This window comes from Morus notabilis, unplaced genomic scaffold, assembly GCF_000414095.1.
Source record: "Morus notabilis unplaced genomic scaffold, ASM41409v2 Scaffold436, whole genome shotgun sequence".
Taxonomy (NCBI): domain Eukaryota; kingdom Viridiplantae; phylum Streptophyta; class Magnoliopsida; order Rosales; family Moraceae; genus Morus; species Morus notabilis.
The window spans coordinates 212,851-222,457 of NW_010362623.1; the positions used below are offsets into that span (position 1 = coordinate 212,851).

At 32.6% G+C, this 9,607-nt stretch overlaps 1 long non-coding RNA gene across 5 annotated transcripts; it reads right to left on the bottom strand.

The window, feature by feature from the left end:
* Positions 1-6,041: 6,041 nt before the first annotated feature.
* LOC21411900 lies at positions 6,042-9,131 on the bottom strand. Of its 5 annotated transcripts, none has more exons than XR_002902574.1 (9): positions 8,849-9,131; positions 8,593-8,735; positions 8,325-8,484; positions 7,505-7,596; positions 7,106-7,217; positions 6,910-7,016; positions 6,782-6,829; positions 6,587-6,628; positions 6,042-6,209 (listed from the first exon to the last, which is right to left on the bottom strand). It is a non-coding gene; the product is annotated as an uncharacterized LOC21411900 (long non-coding RNA). The 5 variants fall into 5 exon arrangements; XR_002902571.1 differs by having other exon boundaries at positions 6,044-6,209; positions 6,951-7,016; positions 8,325-8,481; XR_002902573.1 differs by having other exon boundaries at positions 6,045-6,209; positions 6,951-7,016; positions 8,405-8,484.
* Between the last annotated feature and the right edge of the window lie 476 nt (positions 9,132-9,607).

Here is a 9,607-nt window from a genome sequence, read left to right on the forward strand (position 1 = left end):
GACACATTATATAAAGCCAACATGTGATACTTGAACGTGAATTCAATTCCAAAGGTTAAAAAATAAAAAATAAAAAAAGCTTTCTTTGTTTTCGGCTCTGGGTAATCATTATTAGCCTGGATAGAGAAAGGGGTGGTTATATTTTATTTTCAACCACGCAATTTTTGCAGTTTTGAAAAATAAAATAAAATGAGAAGTTTGGTTGTGGAAGTGGGCCATGGTTTTTTCTCTTCTTTGCTTTGTTTGCTTTGCTTTCCCTTAACGGAAGCTGAAAAGTACAAAAGGTTTCACCTAATGGAACAAATGGAAGCATATAAATATGAAATGACTTCACTATGTTAAATAGGGAAAAATTTTCACCTTGATTTTCAATCTGAATGGTGAGATTTGGGCTCTCATGAAAATGAGAAATGTACAATTTTTTTTTTTCTCTGTCATGCAAGTTAAATAAAAAGTGTAACTTTAAAGAGAGTTCAGTACTTTACCATATCAAAAAGACAGATTTGTTTTAGAAAAGAAACTGTGAACGTTCTAAAAGATACTGTAAAACCCACGTATGTAATGATTGAGCTCATGTGTTGTGTTAGTTAGGGAAGAGGTATCAAATAGTGTGATTATCAGAAGTTACTTTTTTTTCCCCCCTGAAAAATAGAATTGAAAAATTGACACTGCAAATATAAAGCATTTTCACGAGAATTATGCTCTCAATTTATTTATTTCATTTTTCGGCTGATCATAAACGTTTTGATGATTTTGTTATGGTTCCACAACACCATCACTAGGCTGTCTAAAAACTGCTATTATGATAGTTTAAAATTTTTCTAAAAAATAAAATATTAAAAGATGACGTTGCTTTTAAAGTAAATATGTAACTTTTTTTTTCTTTTGGGCTCAATGTAAATAAATACTTTTTTTTTTTTAGTATCAATGTAAATAAATACTTGAACATAAAGTTGAAGTCCTGAAGAACATATTGCTTTACCACTCTGAAACGTTTGAGACAAATTCCTCGAGAACGTCTGAGTATGATAAAAGGTTTCCCCAATTGCTTCACAATTGGAAAAACCAAAAAAGCTGATCTTTTTCAGTTTTTATTTATTTATTTGAAGAAGCAGAGGCTTTACATTATACCTTTTAGAGTAGTATAACTAATTTAATCGGTAGATTTGCTCTACCCTTTAAAAGTGGAGAGATACTGTGGCCTTTTTTTCTCTCCCCTTTTTCTGTTTTTTTTTTTTTTTTCTTTTGAAAGACCTTTTTTCTTTTCTTTAATACTTTGGACAACTTGTAAAATGTTCCCTCAAAAAGCAGCTTGTAATTGGTGGAAAAGGGGGGAAAAAAAAAAGGTAAAATTGGAATCCATCAACAATAATCATGGCTTATTGAGACCCAAAAAATGATCAAAAGTATATTGCAAATAATTTCATTTATGACAACTCTCAGATGCTCAAATTTCCTCAGAGAAATCGCAGAAACAACCTGTTATGAGGTTTAGAATTGAATTTTACAAAATTCCCAATTTAAGAATCAAAATATTACAAAGGTCAAATTCTTATTTAGCAATTTACCAAAAAAAAAAAAAAAATCTTTAGTTGGCAAAACTAACTTCTATCAGCTACGTAGAAATTGTCAAATGGTCATGGAAAAGTTATAACTTTGGTTAACAAACTCTTAGAACTCTTATTATGCTAACTTGACTTGTTTTTAAACATTTTTGTTTTTTGTTTTGATTACGTGAATTAAAAGGTATATATCTTAAAACTCTGCTTCAGAAAATCGGGGCTATTCTTTTTCACCTTTACGTACAATATAGTTTTTTCACCTGCTTAAAGTTGGCCAGATAGTGCAATAGGTCAATATATATAAAGTTTGAACTGCCTAGCTAGCTGCTAACCATAGTTAGAAGTTTAATTATTTCCTTTAGTTAGTAGGTTTACAATCTTAATTAAAATCAATTAAAAAAACTCTCAATGTTAGAAATATATAAATTAATAGAAAACTAGGAAAAACTAAATTTACAAGTTCGATGACGGAACATCATTAGAATGAACAAGCAAAGGCGAAGCTATTATAGGATGAGTGGGGGCTGTTGCCCCCCTGATCTTTTTTTTTTTTTTTTTTTTAATTTAACTTTAAAATTTCTACTTCTCTTATGTTGCCTCAACCCAAAATAAATAATCTCATATTAGTCTCTGTAAAATGAAGATATTATATGGTTTTTTCAAAACATAAAACCTCATTGTCACTATTTTACATGTTTTATGTTTTTGATATGGTGTTTTATTTAGATTCTTTTAAATTTTAAGTTTTATTTTGCTTAAATTTACTATATTTTCCTTTACAAAGTACTCAGATAAGCCAGATATATGATTAAAACCATTGAAACATTAACGCCTTAATGTCAAAAGTATTAAAGTTATAATTCAAAGAAAGTTTTGTGTCATTTTAAGTTGTAGGAACAAAATGAGACACCCGTTATTTTTAGAGGGGTCAATCTAAAATTAGTCATTTTTATGTTAGTTATATTTATAAAAAAAAAAAAAAAAAAAATTACTATACACCCCACTAAATTTGATGGCTGACTCCACCATTGTGAACAAGCTCAACAATTAAGATGCTCTTTCAAAATTATGGATTTCAATTAGTTATTTACACATTTTCACCTTGGGACAACTTTTTTTCCCCTCGAAATAGAAGAATATGTGGTAGGTATGAAAGAAAAATTCTAGGAGCAAGACATTTTTTAAGCCGTTCACATTAAAATCATATTAAATTAAGAAAAGTTTAATCCGTAAACAAAGCATGATTAAAATTCGACGAATTATAGTTGGGACCAACTGATAGGATAATATGTTGTCCCCCTATCATATATAAATAATGCACCCATTAAAACCTTATCTATAAATAATTCGACAATCCCATCCCATCCTCTCCCTCTAATAATGGTCAAGTAGTCTTATTATCTGGTACAATATATCAAAGACATCCCAATCATATATGATAGATGTATCCTTATCTTGATAATTTCCACGGAAATGATCAACTGGGTCAGGTAAAGTCTCCACCCAATAAGAGAACCACCAAAACCTAATCCACTGGATGTTAAATAAACAGAAGTTTTTGTTTGGTGGAATTTAGCTTACTCCAACCTAATTGCTAAGACCCATCTAAATATTGAAAATTGGCTCCTCTTTCTTCTTTGATTACCAACTACATTATCAACACCACAAGATTGTATATATTATTGCAATTGAGTCTTAACACCTTAGGATTTCCCATTTTGCCGGTCAAACATAGCGCTCATTGTTAAATAACTACATGGCCATATACATACATACATACACACACATATTTTTCTTTATCCTTGTTGAATACCCACACATGACACAACACACGTATATACAAATTAAGATATAGAAAGAGAAGTAAGAACTTTTGGTGTGCATGTATGTCACGCCCCGGGGCTGGGGTCGGTGATGTGGAGGCTCGATTAAGGGTTAACCGCGATTAAAAATAAATTATTAAAAAAATTCCCAAACGAGCCCCACTATTGTGTGAAAAATAAATCACAGGATATGTCCACAAGATCTTCAATAGCGTACATACATGACACGTAAATAACATTACAGACATCAACCACTGTCTAGAAATCCAAATATCAGAGTTTACAGAATTTACAAATTCTTACATTCGTACACCAGGAGGATGAACACAATCCCCTCTTAATCAGGTGGTAGCAACTCAGCTACTCCGCACTGCTTCTAGAATCGCCTAGGAGGGATTTAACATTTATAAAACAAATAAACGTTAGCGAAAGGCCCACTAGGATATATTTTGAAATAAATTTATAAATAAGTGAATAAGCAAATAAATAAATGAATAAACGAATAAATATAGACATTCAGTTCCAACACAACAGCCGGAACCTCACATCTTTTTTCTCAAAGGAAAACTAATGGAAAATCTCCATATTACAGGCATCAGTAAGTAATTTATACTATAATAAATTACTTACACAACCACGTGCACAAGCCTAATCACCCCCGGGCCGGGTTTCAGGTTCTGCCCCCAAGGATGCACTCTCCACATTCTATCTAGGTCATTAGCCGGTTTACCGATTCACGAAATCTCTTGTCTTAAGAAATCATTCATTAAACTTTATGAAACAGTTCATTATAATTCCAATAGCTAAAATCAAGCTATTATTTTTAAACATGTTTTTCTTTCGCAAACATGTCATTTCTTTAAAACATTTGCAATGCCAAAACTCTTTAAAAACAGGCTCACAAAGAAAGGGGTAAGGAATCCTACCTCGTAAACATCAAACCTGGCTAGCGTTACTTTATTCCGGCTTTTGCTTCCTCAAGCCCCTCAATCCGAGTCCTCAGCTAGCATTGATACAAAACCACGCTTTAGGATCCAATTCTCAATTCTAAAGTAATTTCAATCTCAATTATACCATTTGATTTCCTATTAGTGTGTCATAATTCAATTACAAGTTTCACAAACCATTTCATATTTCAAATCATCATTCCAAGGGTTTTCAATGTCAAAACATAGATTAAAGATGCTAATTCATCTACTCTAGATCCCCCAATGAAGCTAATTTGGGTTCTCCTCGAAAACTGAGGTCAAAACAGGGTTTTTCCGCAAAACAGGGTCAAACCCAGTGTACACCGGTCGACCGGTGACAGAGCAGTGCAACACCACCAATCGACCGGTGGTGTGCAATTCGGTTGACTGAACAGGTCGTCCGGTGGGATCAGTGCAGTCCGGTCGACCGCACAGGTCGACCTGTGAAGAACAGCAGGGCGAAGAAAGCCCGCGAAATCAGCCCAAAAACTTGCAAATCCAGTCCCAAATCAAAATATCTCAAAGGAAAACCACTAGATCCGGGTTCTAGGTACTAAATCAAGTCCAAGAAACCTAAGATCTCCAATTTCTACCATAGTTTTACTCAAAATCCATTAAAATCCGTTTTGAACCAAAATAGGTTTTCTAATATCCAAAATCCGAGATTCAAGAGACGTTTTTCAGAAATCTTACCTCGAATCCTTCTCTTGACATTGAAAACTTCTTCAAATCCTTTCTTAGTTCAAGATCCGGTTGATTTGAGACAAAAACGGGAGAGAGAGAATGAGAGAGTATGCACGGGAGGAAAGAAAGAAAGGAAAAAGAAAAGAAAAGAAAAGACAAGTGTCAAAATATTTAAAATGACAGTCCAGAAATGTGCTCATACACACTCCTGGATAAAAATGTAAATACTGAGAATATTTAAATACCTTGGAATTATTTAAATTTACACGTCAGAAACATTTATTAATCAATAATAAATTAATTACACCAGATTAGGCACATTAATAAATCTCAATTACTTTAATTAATCTCATTTAATTCTTCAGGGCGTTACAATATATAGTCTGGTCCGGTCTTAAGGTTTGTCAGACCGGACCAGACCGTCTTGATGTCTGGAAAAAATACATAATAGACTAACGAATTGGTTTCATATGGTAGTTTATGGTCTATTCTGCACTGCCCTACTGACTAGTTCTAAACTTTAAAGTACAAGTTCCAAATTTGAACTTGGTTTGAGAGAGAGATATTTCAAGACTCAAACACCAATAATAATATTGATTACCAAAGTTTAAGCCGTTTGGTAAAGCTTTTAAAATGATTTTGTTTTCAATACAAAAATAAAAATGAAATTGTTTTAAAAATCATTCTGAGATTGATTATGAAATTACATTCGGTTGGTTGTTAAAATATTTTTTAAGTATAAGAAAAAAATGAAATCGTAGTATAATTAGATTTTATCTGATTACGTCGTTTTTAACCGTTGTTTGTTCAACCGTTGTTAAAAGTTAAGTGAAAAGACAACGGATAATAATAAGACAACGGTTTCTAAATTAAAAAACCGTTGTCATTTCAAAGTTTAAAATTTTAATTTTTTGTGAATCAATACCATATTTTGAGTGAGAAAACCACTACTAAAAAAATATTAAAAAACAATATAAATGGAAACCTTGATTTAACCATGATCAAGCATGCTAATATTATTTAAAAAAAAATCCTGATATTAATGTATACAAATGAAAAGTCACCATGTTCATCAAAATAAATACTAGATCTAAAAGAAATCTTAAATACAATCAGCCTTCTCAGATTGCCCCTCATCAAGTTCTGTTTGGGTATGTCTCCTTTTCACTTAACTGCAAATATGATGAACATAATAAGATAATCTTGCTCCATAATACAAAAAAAGAGTAGAAAATAAAAGACATAATATGCTACAAATACAACAATTATAAGAAAAGGAGACTTTAAACAAAAACCACGGTAACTAATGATGAAATTTCATCAAGGATACTTTTCATTCAACTGTATAGATATTATAAGTACAATAGTTGTATAACATATAAACTAAGGTAAAATTACATAATACCTCAAAACCAAGCACAAATCATACGATTAAAACATAAAACAAAATTAGGATAACGCAGCTAAACTCTTCATTACTAAGCATAGGTTAATAAAATACAAGACTACAAATAGGACAACTAATTAAACAAATATCTACATGGCGTACCTTCTTCGTTAGGCAGTCCACGTTCGTTAGTTGGCAAGGGTCCTAAAAACAATAGACGTAGAGAATGATTAGGAGACTAAAGTCTTCTCGAATTGAGAAGGGTTAAAAAAAATAAAAAATAAAATCAACAATTGCCGCTAAAAAACAAACATAACTATAAAATTTACAGAAATTTCAAATATAAAGGAAACTCACCAATTCTTCTAGTAAAACAACATGTCCTTTCCAGAGAGTTGATGAGAACTACAATGTTTATACTCAGCAGTGTTAGTATAGAATCACTATTCATTCAAAACCAGCACAAAATGGTGCTTTTTACATACCAAAGTTTCTTTTGAAAAGTCTATCAGTCACAAATTCTCACCATGGTCCTTGCTCAATTTTTCCATAACATGTTGGTGGATTTCTTCTTTCTTCTCTGCTTCTACACCTTTTGAATCAGAACATGTTAGTTTAGTCAATATGTAATAAACTGATATAACACTGTGCAACTAGTTCCTTATTAATAGTAGTAAGTACCATATTTTCCTTTTTGTCAATTAGTCCCTTCTTTCACAAGTGATACAAAATCCAATAAAAAAGCCACCAACATTGACCTCCTTCAGTTGTTGCTGAGTAGCTCAAATAGTAACTAAGTAGGATAAAAACAAGAAAGAGGCAGACAAAAATAAGTATTGTAATTTTTGTGAATACATTCCCACAACCAACCATCATGATTTCAATACATTATAAGTGGCATTTCCATGCAAAAGCTACCATTTCCAAAGCCAGCTCACTCAATAATATATTCGCTTAAATTATGTATTGCTGTCACACCAGTTTAGAGAGGGAATAAAGAGCAACTATTTAATTTTTTTACAAAGCATGATACTAATCCAAAAAGTACAAGCATCTATATAAAAAGTAAAGGAAACTCACTAATCCTTCTAATCAAACAGCAAATCCTATTCTCAAGAGTCGATGGCGATCTTTATTCTTTCCGTGTCTTTCTTTTGTTCCTCACTAAAATCCTACATGTTAATACTGAACAGGGTTAGTATAGGATTATTATTCATTCAAAACAAGTATAACAGGTCATACTGACATACCAAAATTCTGAATCTCAGAACAGATTCCATAACCACCAAAGCCTAATCAAAATATGAAACTCTTCTCTATAAGAATATCCAAATATTCCACTACACTACATTGCCTAAGCCAGAAACTTGCCTAATCAATACCAAAAAAATCATAGTAAAGACGAGTATCACTAGTATTATTCCTTTTCTCAATGCCCAACAATCTGCAAAATATCAAAACTTGCAAGCAAGAAAGAAGTAACTATTGAACATCAACAATAAATCAACCAAAATAAAAGGCCTTACAGAGAATTCACTCTCAGTTTCATTAAGTAGACAAACACATTAGCATAACCTCAATGTATCATTACAATTACCAATAAACTCTCTTACACCTTTTAACAAACACCTAGAAGATCATGCCAGCCAAATTCCACACAAAACCTACATGAATTGCTAATTTTCTCCAAGACAGATTTAACTACTATCATAAAAAACAATGAGAAATCATTTTTCACCTTCTATCAAGTCCTCAAAATCCAAATCAAGCTCACACAAAAAAAAAAAAAAGCAAAGTTGATAAGCATAATTTTGTACATATTACAGAACTAAGTATTATTTGAAAGAAGAAGGAAAAAAAAAAAAAAAAAAAAAAAAAAAACAGTTTTCATTCTCCATACCAATAAGAAATTAAGAGCAAAGTTGATGAGCCATAGAGAGAGAAAGAGAGTACTGATGATGAAAAATCTCAAGAGATTACTGATGATGAAAAATCTCCAAATCTCCTCAGGTTGTCGGCAACGAATTGACACAATCTAGAAGCTAAGCTGAAAAACTCTTCTAGCACACATGCAAATCAACGGAGACTCAAGTCAATAGTTAAGCAAGGATATATCTATAAAGAAAGGTTTGAAAAAGCTATGGGATAAAAGGACATGGTCACCGAACTTTAAAACTTCAGAATCAACAACCAATCGGCGGTGGCGGCGCGAGAATCGGTGGCCGCAGTTACGAGATTCGTCGGCGGCGGCGCGGGAATCGGAGTCGGCAAACAGAGATTGAGATTTAGATTGTTAACTACCTCTTCGAATCTGCATCACAAACTTAAGATGAATTTGTGACCATGGCGACAAATTGACGGCGATGCCGATGAATACAGTACATAGGGAATAGGGATTCTAGCTAGTGAGATCGCTCTTCAAACCTCAAATTGCCTCCTGCAGTTGCTTGGCGCCATTGTTGATCTGATTGATGCCCTTGTTATTCTTGTAGAGAGAGATCTAGGGCTAGAAAGAGGATTTGAAATTCCGACAGTAAGAGTGAGATCTTCAAATCTCGCTTCAGATCGTCGTTTTCCTCTATAGATCATCGTAGTGACATTCTGATAGGAAGGAGGAGAGAGAGATATAGCTTGAGAGAGAAACAAATTTTCTGTTTGGGTGGAGAGAAAATACGAACTCTGAGCAGAGAGAGACTCGGCTGAGAAAATGCTCCAGCAAAAAAAAAAAAAAAAAAAAGAAATGAAATAATAATAAAACAAACAATAAAATGAAAAGAAAGACATGGCAAAGACAACAGTGCATTTTTTTTTTTTAACCATGGTCTAAAATAATCACTTAACCTTAAGTCATTAACCCCAGTTTTATAAGCCTGATTAATTTCATCGATTCGAGTTTTCAGTTTTAGGTTTTTACAGTAAAAAGCTCTTATAAAATGTCACATCTAACTTTTTCTGCTGTAGTGAAAAGCTCTTAGAAAATGTCATATCTCAACTCGAATTGAAAACTCGAATTCGCGAAGTGAATGAGACAATAATTTGTTCAGTTGTATTTTTGAGTTATAGTGACTAGGGCTGTAAAAAATCACTCCGAACCCGACGAACCTGGCCGAGCCGAGCCGACCCTACTCGAAAATCACGAGTTTTCAATTTTTTATTTAATTTTCAGTTTTAATTATGCGTAAC